At 46.6% G+C, this 12,918-nt stretch overlaps 1 long non-coding RNA gene across 1 annotated transcript; it reads left to right on the top strand.

The window, feature by feature from the left end:
- Positions 1-3,137: 3,137 nt before the first annotated feature.
- LOC128340006 (uncharacterized) lies at positions 3,138-7,317 on the top strand. The gene is made up of 3 exons (XR_008313395.1): positions 3,138-3,205; positions 5,066-5,266; positions 7,078-7,317. It is a non-coding gene; the product is annotated as an uncharacterized LOC128340006 (long non-coding RNA).
- Positions 7,318-12,918: the final 5,601 nt, after the last annotated feature.

Genomic DNA, 12,918 nt, shown 5'->3' with positions numbered 1-12,918 from the left:
CCAGCTCCAGGTTTACACTGAACATCTGACAGTTTCAAAAAAGCGTATGGCAGATATTATTTCACTCTTTTCACTTTCAGTCCTCGGTACAGTTACTGTACAGGCAGAAGCTCCATTACCCCTCCTCTCTCTCTCCCTCTCTCCCCCACATCTTTCTCTATATGACAACATACTTTCTGATAAGCCTGGATTAAATAATTCCACTGTTTCCTTCAGGTCGCTGGATGTCTTCATTGCTCTGCAGGACCAAGACCATTATGTTAATCTATATTCTCAGGTCAAGCCTTTGGGTAATGTTTATATTATTAGTGCTTCGAAAGATCCCAGGATGTCTATTTGAGCATACACATTATCACAGAAATACAAGAAATTCTTGTGTGCTGTGTTATTGTTGGACTGCCTCAGATGGAAGCCAATAAGAGAAAGAATACTTGAGACACTCCGTCGGTTTATACTCCTTTTTTAAAAAAAATGCCCCTGTTTAGCCAGGAAGTGGAGTCCTATAAATCTGACAACACTGAAAATCAGAAGCTGTGTTCCCACACAATGAAACGAAGGAAATCACAGATGGGGGGGCAGGGGTGTCAGAGTAAGAGGGTCTTTCTACCAGAGGTGCATTCTTAATATTATTTTCCGCTTCCCCTTGGCCAAGGAGTGGGAATTTAAGAGCAGCTTTGCTCTCAGCTGAAGGAGAGAAATAACTGGAGACTTTAGGTGCCTATTTGATCATGTGCATATTTACAAATGTGCAAGTTGGGCAGGCAGTATGGGGCACAGTTGCAAACACTGACAGCTTCAGGTGCCCAATAATAGCATCATCTTTGAATCCTCTGGGGTTGCCCGTTTGTCAGAAATGATCCTGTGGCTTTTTCTCCTCATGCGGACAGGTGACCAAAAGTAATTTCAGTCCATTTGAGTGGGGTGGTGTTGGTGCTGCTGAGCATTGCCCTGGGACCATTCCCCTCCCACTGATTTTTCAAGGTTTCAGATATATCCACTCTGGCCTCCTCCAAACAGCTTCTTAGCCACTCTGCCAGCCAAGTGCAGCCTCAGTTTTCTATCACTCTACCACACCAATCGTGCTTGTTTTTCAACCCCACCCCCAGTGTGAGTGCCACTAAAGACAACCCAAGGCCTCTCAAGGCCTGAGGTGGCAGACCATATACCGCCTTGCCCCCTTACCCACCAGTGGCACACCAGCTGCTGCCTGGTTCTCCTCCTCCTGAGCTCTGTGGAGGAGAGTGGTGTAGTCTAGTAGCTCCATTCTCCTATTTCTTTTTAAATTCTTGGAGAGTGGGAGGAGGCAGAGGAAGAAAAGAGCAGTGGAGGCAGGGCTGGCTGGTAGGAACAGGGCTTCCTCCCCCCACAAATCTGCTGCCTGCAGTGAGCATCATGGTCAGGCCACACGTTAGTGTGACTAACGTTCTAATCTAGCTTCGTACGAAAGGGAACCAAATGGCCATGAAAACTGCACTTTCAGCAATCAGGCAATGCAGCATTGTACAGATGTGGCCATCATCTTTTCACTCTACCCAAGAGAACAACACGGGTCTGCCAGTATTTACACAAAGGCATTGCCTCAGACAAACAGGAAAGTCATAATAGCCAGCGAATGTCTTTTGATTTTGTAGCCCTTACGACTCTGCCCAATGCATAGGCAGCTGTTGAAACTCCCCTCATGTTTGCTGGGAAAGTCCCTCCTTCCAATCAAGATCCTGTAGAGAACAGCAGTTGACCAAAAAGCATCCGTTAGGTTCACAGCTAGGTGGGCACTTCCGATACAGACGAGTGGCACAGCTACAACTCATTTTGCAACAATGCTTGGTGAGTCATCCCTTCGAATACCCCAGTGAGCCTCCTAGAACCGAAGCTTGAACCATAGCAAGATGCTGTGTGCACAGACATACCCACACCCAGACGTCCTAGCACTTCCACTCCTTTTTTGTCTTAATAAATTGTTGCCGCAATTGTGCTACAAGTGAGATGGATTGCAGCAGGAGCTACACATGGCCGAATTGGCAGTAGCAGGGATGCCACAAATCGTGCAGAACCAAGGCATTAAAGTGAAGAACTGTTTCAAGCACATTATCTCACTTCATAAATGAGAGGAGGGGGAAAGGTGGGGCTCCCCCCTCCTTCTAAGCCTTTAGAAGTGAAGCAAATGGGCAGGGCATCTCCAGTTCATCGGCAAACTCACTTGCACCTTATGGTCGCCATCTGTGGTGTGGAACACTTTCAACCTTGACAAAGCAGATTTGTCCAAGGATATTTCCTTTCTTTGAAATCAGAGAAGAAGCTGTGGCAAAATCAGATCCTGGGTTGGCACATCTACACTCAGACACTCTGTGCGGAGCAGCACAGCAGACATTGGGATGCCAACCTGCATGTAAGGAAACACAGAAACTACTCCATAGTGCCTGGTGCTAAGCAATTTTAAGGGTTACCATTCTTCTCCAGTTAATTTTTAGAAGTGTTATGGGAGCCAGTGGAAAGCAAGGAGCCTGCAACAGGTGGTCACATCTGTGTCCATCTCATTCTAGCCAAAACAGTCTGCTCCCTTGTATTCCCAGCATGAAACAAAAGAGATCTGAGAGGGACAGAGTTAGGAGAGTGGGTGGAGTAAAGAAAGGAGAGAGATTCCTACTCTCCACACTTGTGGAAGATGAAATCAGTGCCAGTGAATTATTTTTCTTTCTCTCAGTGTGGGAGAATGTCTACAAAGTCTAGCTAGCTGGCAAGCACAAACCCAATGTATATGTTATTGTTATATATAGACATTGATGTGTGTTAACTAAAAGGATAGAGTAAGGTGCAGAGAGAGATTCTGAGCACTGCAGTTTTTGCCCCTTAAGCTGTCTTTAGAGGGCAGCAATCATTTAGCACCTCCCCACTTACTGTCAGCAAAAAACCAGGTTCTGGGATTCTTTCAAGCTAAAAATCTCTATATATAATTATCTAAGGCGTACCTGTGGCTAATCCCATGTGTGAGCACCGTGGCTGGTTGGTTGGTTGGTCATTTATTTATTTATTACATTTATAAACCTCCACATCCAAAGGCTCTGGGCAGTGTACAACAACTTGATTGGGCAGTGGGGATTCCATATGCAGATAGGGATAAGGAGCCTGTGAGAGCAGAAGCACCATGGATTATTGGGCAGTGGGGATTCTGTATGCAGATAGGGAGGAGTCGTCTGTGATGGTTAAGGTCAGTTGGAATGCAAATGTTACTGGTTGAAAAATGAATGTAGAAGAGAGGAATCTATATATATAAAAGGAAAGTGGGCTGAGGTCTGTGAAGAGAGGGGTTATGAGGGAGGAAAGAGCTCCTTCAGGAGAAGGAGGCTGCCGTTGTGTGAATTAGATGAGGAAACAAAACGAACAAGATCTGTTAACTCAGGAAGGGGGGGAAGGGGGGAGCGGAAGAAAGACAGAAGGGAAGAGTGAGTGGAGGAGAGAGAAAGAGAGAGAGAAAGAAGGGAGGGGAAGAGAGAAAGAAGGAAGGACGAGGGACGGGCCTGAGCCTGTCAGCAGCCTGAGGGGTACAAGCAGCTATGGTGGTGGCAGCAGTAAGGAAGGGCCCAGTCAACCACTGCTGCTGTTTGGGGCTACTGAGGCCATTGGTGGAGGAAGGGAGGCAGGCAGGCAGGCAGGCAAGGGACGGGCCTGGGCCTGTCAGCGGCCTGAGGGGAATGAGTGACCATGGCAGCGAGGAAGGTTCCGGTCAATTGCTGCTGCGGAGGCTTCTGTGGGGAGGAGCAGGAGCAGGGCTCGGGTGAGGAGGTCTCTGGGAATAGGGGGCTGCAGCTTGGCCAGCTGCAGCCATGACCAAGAAAGGTGAGGGGGATGGAAGCAACTGGATGGAGGAGGAGGAGGAAGAGCAAGAGTGAAGCTCAGATTAGTGCAGCTCAGGTGCGGGTGGAGAGATCTCTGAGGTGAGGGGGGCTGTGGCAGGGGGTGAGGGGAGCAATCAAGTACTAGCGCACAGATGCTCTGCGCGGGATAATCCCCCACCTCCCCACCTTACTTAACCATGTTCCATTGCCCAAGCAATTTTCTTCCACCTCTGATACTGTAAGCCAATTCCCCATCATGTCTGGTTTGGCCTCATGAACACATGCCAACTGGGCCAGTTTTCAACTGTGTAAATGCTGGCTCTGTAAATCAATAGGAGGAGCTTTAGCCAGGGTGGCCCAAGGTACTGCAGTGCCTGAGGCGAGGCCTTGAATGCAGACTTGCCCCATGTCCCTAGCAGGGGCTTGCTCCCTTTCAAAACTGATCCCCATGAACTTTGAAAGTGGTGGGGGGGAGGGGGGATTGAGCTAACCGAACAAAAAATGGGCACCTTTGGAGGTGTCAAGTTTCTTATATTGAGCAGGGGGAGAGCAACTGTCCCTATCCAACCACAGCACAGCATCCTTCCAGTAGCTGTTGCTGGTATCTGTCTTCTGTTTCTTCTTAGATTGTTAGCCCTTTAGGAACATGGGGCCATTTTGTTTCTTTTTCTAGGTAAACTGCTTTGATAACCTTGTTGAAAAGCAATGTATAGATATTTGTAATAATAGTAGCAGTAGTACGAGGAGGAGGAGGAAAAGTTGCCAGCAGACTTCTCTCCTCTCCTCATGCTTCCTCATGCTTCTTGCAAGTTCTTCAAGGAGTGCAAGGAGAGGCACTCCTTGGAAAGCTTGTGAGGGTCAGATCAGTCTTGAAGAAATGCTCTGATTGCAGCAGGAAGGGGCATCTCACCGCCCTGCTGGCACTGTAGCAATCCATTGCTTGAGTCGACTGGCTCACCTTGCCTCATGAAAGGACTGCCTGGAAACTAAACAACACTGCCAAAAATGAAACAAAGTGTAAAGACGTAGCAGACTGAAAGGCTTACCTAGTGATGCTGGCCAGGTAGCACACCTCCCATTTCTCTTTGATGTTCAGGGGCAAGTGTATCATCATCTTAATTCTCCTTTTTTAAAAAAATGTTGCCAGCTCTCTGTAGCAAACAGCCCTTGGAAAGTCCATGATTCTTCCTGAGGTCTGGGTATCTGCTCAAATTCTTCTTCTGTTGTTGCAGCTCTGCCCCATCTAACAGTGGAGAGAGAAGATCCTTGCTCAGATCCAATATGAGAAGCAGCAGCAGAAGAAAAAGAAACAGCATCAGCAGCAGTGCAATTGCTTCCATTCGTCTGACATAGACATTTGTGAATCTCTGTATTCAACCAATTTCTTTTTAACCAGCAACCTTCTTATCTAGCACTATGACATCTCGGGCAATGTATTACAAACTTACTCCATTTTGGCAGGGTTTGTTCCTTATTGTAGGATGCAGAAATAAGCCATGATGGGTAGACATGGGAGGGAACACAGAAGCCACAGCAATACTGAAAGCTGGAGTTCTTTTGGGCCAAGGCAGCAGACTTTAGATATTTTGATCCAAAAGATACTGGCCTCACAAGGACAGCCAGGGAATGGAGCTGTAGTGGGCCAGGGGTGAAATGTCAGGTCAGGTTCGAGGGACAGGGTCTGGGGACTACAATCTGAAGAATCATGGGCTGTGCATGCTAGATTTAGGTGAAAATGGTATATATTTCCGAAGGGCCATAAAGAAGGCCCTGAAGAATGACCAGAATATAGGATGGAAATCTGGGAGGGTGTACATGTGTGGGTGGAGGTAGCACCTTTCAGCGGAACGAGGTCGCACCTTTCTATGTCCTACTAAAATGGCACCATTATCGCTCGCAGGAAGCTGTGATTGTGGAAATCCCTAGCTGGCTTGTGAAGTGACTAAGAAGTTTCTGACATGAAAGTTGATGTGGGGACTTTGGAAGGATGTTATGAATCAAGTCACTGTTTTCTGTGTGTGCTTTCTTCTTTGCCCTGGTAATGCCAGCTCGACCTAGACATTGTAAAGAAACAGATTATTACAAATACACTGTATATTAGGCTCCGGTATTCTCTCCTCTGAAATAATCTGATCCTGTCAAGGATATCTAATTGTCAAGGGGCCAGTTCACTTTAAAATGCATGATAGGTATATCTATATCTATGTTTTTTAAATACCCACTTGGATAACAAATTCAGCCTTACAGCCCGATGTGGGTAAAGTGAATGATCTTATCTTGGGCTCTATTGTTTTTACAATAGGATCTCAATGGTTAGGGCAGGGAACATCACATAGCAATCTGGATGATCATCTAATCACATGATAGTGCCTAACACACATTTTAAAGCCAACATACTGAGGTCATTCACACAATCAAAAACTGTTCTACCTGGGAGCTGTGTGTGCTTCCAATTTTCAATTGTGTGGAAGGTAGGAGGAAATCCTAGGTAGAAATCCTGGATAGTTTTTCCTCATATTTTGCTTCCACACAATCAAGTCTACCCAGGTTTTCTTCCCACCTTGCTTCCACTCAACTGAAAATTGGGAGCACACACAGCTCCCAAACCCAGGTAGAACAGTTTTTGATTGTGTGAATGACCTTTAAATCCTGGATAGATAATAATGTATGTTTTTCAATTTGGATGATTTTCAATTTTCAATCATTTGTACACATGTAGAGGAATCTAATCATGTGTTGAAAGCATCGTCTGAACAGGCCCATGGAAATCTGAAAAACAAAACAGAGAAATGTAGTAACTCACTCTCAGTTCATGCAATAAGTAAGCCAGGATATAAACTGAATAAATAAATGGGTAAACATGATTGCAAGGGGAAAGCTGTTTTTGTTTTTACTTTATTTTATGACATTAATTTTACCTACTTTCCCCAAAAGGGCTGGGAATTCTCCTACAAAACTTTTATTAGTAGCATTATTTTCTGGTTCTGCTTAAAGTTCCACACCCAATTCCCAACTTTAATAATCTTCTCCCCTTCAAGAGGTTTTTGAAATAAAAAGTGACATCCTGTCATGCTCTAGTCTTGCAAATATAGGCAGCCCTACTACCTAATTAGGTAAAGAAAGCAAATTAGGTAAATAAGCAACTCCCTCATCTCTTGACTGCTGCAGAAGCAGCATAAGCACAATGCCTGAGAATTAAGCACAAGTGCAACCTAACAACATTATCTCCCCACTATGATTTCAGAAACAAGAAAAGCTGACACTCTGAAGACTCTGATGTGTAACCATGGCCTTCAAAATGTGTGACAATGGCTCATGCTGAGGGACACAACATAAAGTTCAGCAGAAGCATTTGACATAATGTGGGATTCATTTCTTCAAGAGCTATAACCCATTTCCTGATTCAGCATTTTCAGCACCAATAATTTATAGTGACAGAATGAAATAACACCATCTGAACATGGGAATGGAAACAAACTTGAGTCTAAATTAAAGCAGTGCTGAGAAGTAAGAGAAACAAGCATACTGAATTCTTTTCTATTTACATGAAACCTATCATACAGTGGTTCTCAAGTGTATCATCTACCACCTGAACCCCTGATAATTCAAAGAGGCACCTTTAAATATGGTGACTCTCTTATATTTAGCAGCAGAAAGCAGATGTTCCTATTCACCCTCAGCACTGTGGCTAACATCCAGAAGGATGTTACTGCTACTAGCCTTCTAGTAGTGGGGGGGAAAGATGCACTGGCATAAGGGAGTGCTCAGGGGTGGAGCTAATAGAGTGGAGAGGTTCAAAGAACCTGGGCCACCAGCTACTGGGAGCCACCGTCTTTGGTTTCCCCCCATCCAGTACTCTTTTCCAAGCAGGCATTTGCCAGCTGGGTACATATATTTTGAGGGCAGAAGAGGGCAGCCCCCTTAGTCCTGCCCCCTGCATCTGACATCAGATGCAGGAAGTGTTTAGCCACACCCCTGCATCTGATGTCAGATGCGGGGATGTGGTTTAGCTCCCAAACAGGGCAGTGAGTTGGAAGCACGGCCCGAGTGACTCTCTCTGAATTTTAAAGGCAGGGAGAGCCGCTCCAGCTGCGCTGCCAAATGTAGCACAGGCCAATCTAACTCCCGAGCAGGGCCGCATGGCCCCATTGGGGAGTGAAATCCTTTAAAAGGTAGGGAGAGTCACTCTGACCCTGCTGCCGATGCAGCGTGGGCCGATGTTGCTCCCAAATGGGGCTGTGCCACCCTATTGGAGAGCTAAATCACGCCCCCATGTCTGACATCAGGCGCAGCCCCTGAGCGGTTCTTTGAACCCATTCGCCCAATAGTGGCTCCGCTCTGTTCACTCCCTCTAGCGAGGGAGAGAAAGGGGGGGAAACATGTACCCAGCCAGTGGGAGTGGCAGTGGGAATGCTCTCCCACTACTGCTCTGACCACACAGCTTGGGGCGTGCAAGAGGGGGATGCAGATTTTGATGATTTGCTCTGGCACCTATGTCAGCCAAAAATGGTCTCCCTGTAGGTTGCACTTATTATATTATTATTATAACGGCCAACATGATGCACAGCTTTCCATTGCCAGACTGCTCTGCCCTGAGGCTGCTGTGGACTCGTAAGTAGGCATGACGCTGTTTAGAATGAGCTAGTTCTGGAGTCTGCTTAGCCAGGGCCCCCTCAGAGAAAGAGGGAGCGTGGATCTAATCCCCTTTCCAATTTATGGGGCTTGCAGCCAAATCTAGGGGCAGCCAGTTCACTGCCAACTAAGTGACTTGTCCCCATGTATAACAGACTGGGAGCTCACACATTGCGGTGCGCTCACATTGTGGTGCAGCTCTTGAGCATAGCAAAAGTGCAATCTCCATGCCTGGAGATGCAGTTGTAACCAGGGAGGCTTCTGGGAGCAGGCGGAATAAGCTCAGCTGGTAACACCCTGCCTGTTCTAATGAAGAGTTAGTCCATTCAGCTGATAGGGAAGAGGGCAGAGAGCAGGAACAATAAACCATTTTCAAAGCTACCAGAGGATTAGACGTGAGAATTGGTGTGGTGTAGTGGTTGGTGTATTGGTAGAGTGGATAAACCTGTGTTGAAGTCCTGTTCATCCTTTTATGCTCACTGAGTGACCTTGGGCCAGTCACTCAGCCTAATCCGCCTCACAGGATTGTTGTGATAAAAGGGAGGGCCATCTATGCTTCCCTGAAGGAATGTTGGGATAATATAATATCTTTATAAAGATGCAAGGCCAAGCAAGTTGTGCCTATGCATCTACGGTGCTTCACCAGACACAGATTATAGTGCACGGGTTCTGAATAACAGCCGATATTTGACAAAAATAAGAATGAATGCACTGTGAAGTCTTGACTGTAGGCAACAAACCATCTGAGAAGAAAGACATACCTCGTGCATTTCCTAAGGCAGGCTTTTTTTGAAATTAGAAAATAGATATCAGACCAGAAGTTGGAACTACAACGCGACAGGCTGACAAAGCTTTTCTTTTAAGTGTGTGGTGGGGAGGGGGCTGGAAAGGGCATTTTGGACTATTAATAGTTGTTGGGAATGACTGCACTGGAGAGATAGGTGTGGCAGGCTGCTGTATCATCTCTGCTACGCCCTCTGAATAGTTGAGATAGAGGTGGACACAATGCTGACAGCATGAAGCAGGAAACCTCATCAAGATGCTTGACACAAATTCCAGAGCAATGATCTCGCAGTGAGCTTGTTTTAATTTTCTGCTTTGGTCACTACTACAAATGGATGAATTGGTTAAGTATCAAGATCCATGTGTGTTTCACAGTAAAGTCAGAAAGTAAACAGTTGTTGAGACATCATGATAAAAATAAGTCATTAACAACACTGTACAAAACATACCCAAGTTAATAGACTGGTTTAGTATCATGGTATCATGTACAGAATACCTGTATATTTTTACTCCCTTCTATTTTTGGTGATATCTCTTTCTGTATTAACACCACTATTTATATCAAAATAACCAGAGAGAGCAAGAGAGAGAGAGAGAGAGCGCCACTGTGTGGTGGCTGCCATTTTCATGTCAGAAGTCTTTCCCTCACTACATCTGACCTTGGATGGGTATTCAAGATGGCTTCCGCCAAGAGACAACTACACTTTGTAGCTCTGCCATGATGATGCATCTCTGACAATGATGATGAGCTGGCAGTAAAAAAAGTAAAAGTAGGAGTTTTGGGGGTTTTTTTTAAAAAAAATTAAAAACAACAAATGAATAACTACTGGGGTTTTGAAAGAGAGGCTGCATTCACACGTAACATGGAACCATTTCCACTCCCACCCCCCTGCTCTCCTGTCCGCATTCAGACAGAACAGAGAGCAGACTCTCTGCAGTCAGGGAGATTGCAGAGAGGAGGGGGAACTGGCTGTGTGGCTTGAAGGACAGCCTGCACAACCAATCATACCCGGAGAGAGGGAGAAGCTTTCTCCCTCCTGGTTTGACTGAATGCAGCCTCCAGAGCGGCATCCGGATGTCATGAATGATCCTGACTGGAACCCTGGTTATGAGCAGCAAAACTTACTACAAACCGAGGGTTCAAATTGGAGCCGGTGGAGCACAACCTCAGACCTCAGTTGCTGGACAAATGGGACCAGAGTTGCATGCATTCGGACATAATAGTAGAGAAACCTCTGGCCCCTGCAACTGGAGGCACTCTTTTCCCTGGAGGCCGAAGTCTAGGGCTTCCACTGCCCCTAGGGGCCCTCAAATCCTCTTTAGTCTGTCCCAGGTGGTGTGGTCATCCAGCCAAGCATGATGATGCTTAAGTTGCAGGGTAGGAGGGGCCTCCAAAGGCCTTTAGGTTAAGGCTCCAAAATTACCTAGGGGCACCTCTGCCTTTCCAACCCCTTTTTGTGCTTGGCCCCTTTCCAACCTGTTCCAAGTCCCTAGCCTTCAGCTTTTAGTTCCTCTTTTCCAACAACTTTAGGTCTGCAGAGCTCCCTAGCATGCTTCCTATCCAGGGATGGAGTAGGGGCATAGCAAACATGGAGCAAAAGGGTGGGAAATGTTCAGGGACAGCCTGTGAACTGGGGCCACCTGCTGCCTCCCCCACCCCCTAGGGTGGAAAACCTTGCACTCCTGCACTGATCCCCCTTTTACAATTCCTATCCCTCGGGAGATGAGTGCTTCTGGCCACCTTGATGTCCATGCTCTGTCCCAACTCTGTGCCGGCCACTCTCAGGTCAAGCCGATGTGGCCTGATGTTGTCACCAATTTGGTGCATCGGTTCAGTGATGCAGAGCTGCCCCAATCCCAGCAAGAGCAGGTGGCCCCTTTAAGGCAGGCACCACCCAACGCTACAGTAAAGTCTGTATTTATGTGTTTTTTTCCTACCATAAACTCCAAAGAGCATGTGTGGTTTGGGCTCAACAGACAGTAAAAAAAACAACTGGTTTTTTAAACTGTTTTTCAAGACTAATGGTTTGACTTGGAATAAGACAGCATCTTATATTCCTAAATAATAACCAGTTTGATGTCTAAATATTTTTCATATGTGTTCTTAAGAAAGCCTGTGGCTGACTTTAGGTGGAAATCAATGAAATTGTTCTGGTGAACATAGAGGAGGAGAATGCATACTGAGCTAATTTTAGTAAAGTTGGGGTAGGATATTTGATTCTTTATTTGCGTGCCATCCTTTGTATGCCTGTGTGACTGACTGGATTCATCATTGATCAGAAAAGTGTGGAGTCTTAGAATGCTTTGGCTTAGGGGTCCTATACTGGTCATAGGAATAAAGGTGAAATGGTATATGTGAACCATCTTGTGGATGATCTGAAAAGAGCCTTTTGTCACCTTCCCATAATGGCTACAGCCGAGTTGATTTGAACTACATATGTGTGCATCTGTTTCATGCATACAGGGAAGGAAATGCACAGACTGTCCCTAAAGGCAAGGTAATTCACATGCAGCCTGATCTTATACATGTTTACTTGAGAACGCCAATGGGTGCAGTGAGGCTCTTTCATAAACAGGCACGGAGAGAGGCTGGTGACGGCCCGGGCTCAGCCCACCGCCGCAGCCCCCTAGCCCCAACCCCTGCATCAGCACCTGATATCAGATGCAGGGAGTGGGTAGCCATGCCCCCTATGCCTGACGTCAGACACAGGGGCGTGTCTGGGGCACGAGGCACAGCTCCTGAGGGGCAGCAGCCTGGGTTCTTTGAACCTGTTTATATATATGAATTAGTTTAAAGGTAAAGTGTGCTGTCGAGTCAGTGTCGACTCCTGGCGACCACAGAGCCCTGCGTTTTTTCATTGGTAAAATACAGGAGGGGTATACCATTGCCTCCTCCCACACAGTATGAGATAATGCCTTGCAGCATCTTCCTCTATCGCTGCTGCCTGATAGAGGTGTTTCCCATAGTCTGGGAAACAAACCAGTGGGGGTTCAAACTGGCAACCTCATGCATGCTAGGCAAGTCATTTCCCGCTGTGCCATTAGGTGGCTTATGAATGGGTTTAGCCAGAGGCATATCTAGGGAAAATAGCGCCTAGGGCAAGCACTGAAATTGCGCCCCTGTCCAAACATCTGACACCCATCTTTCAGATAACTTTACCATAATATCAGCTCAAAAATCCTCAGACCCTACCTGCAGCCCTTAGGAAGCGCCCCGAAGGAGCTACAGGTTAAAAAAATTATTTTATTTTTAAACCCGTGAATTGGGGAGGGGGTGGGGAGCAGCATGGCAGTGGCACCCCCCAGTGGCACCTAGGGCACGTGCCCTGGCTGCCCCACCCTAGTTTTGCCTATGGGTTTAGCCATACCTAACTTTGCCTATGATTGTAGTCATTCTGGAATAGTAATCCAAGGCTGCAATCGCAGTGACAAATGGAAGCCTTAAACAGAGCAGGCAGGAGGGCAGTCCCACCTTAATCTGGAAATGTCTAAGTTTTAAAGGGCCAGTGCCCTATTCTCCAGGTGCTGGCTGCTGAGTAGTTGCTGGTGGAGCCTCTGCTTCATCCCCTGAATCAGAGGATAAGGGTCAAGGTATGTTGAAGGGGTCAGAAAGTATGGGAGGTCCTAATGGTGGAGGTGGGAATGCCTTGAAATGCTCTTCATCCTGCAA

Source organism: Hemicordylus capensis, chromosome 1 (genome assembly GCF_027244095.1).
Source record: "Hemicordylus capensis ecotype Gifberg chromosome 1, rHemCap1.1.pri, whole genome shotgun sequence".
Taxonomy (NCBI): Eukaryota; Metazoa; Chordata; class Lepidosauria; order Squamata; family Cordylidae; genus Hemicordylus; species Hemicordylus capensis.
The sequence above is the reverse complement of the archived record's forward strand: the minus strand, read 5'-3'. Positions and strand labels throughout refer to the sequence as shown.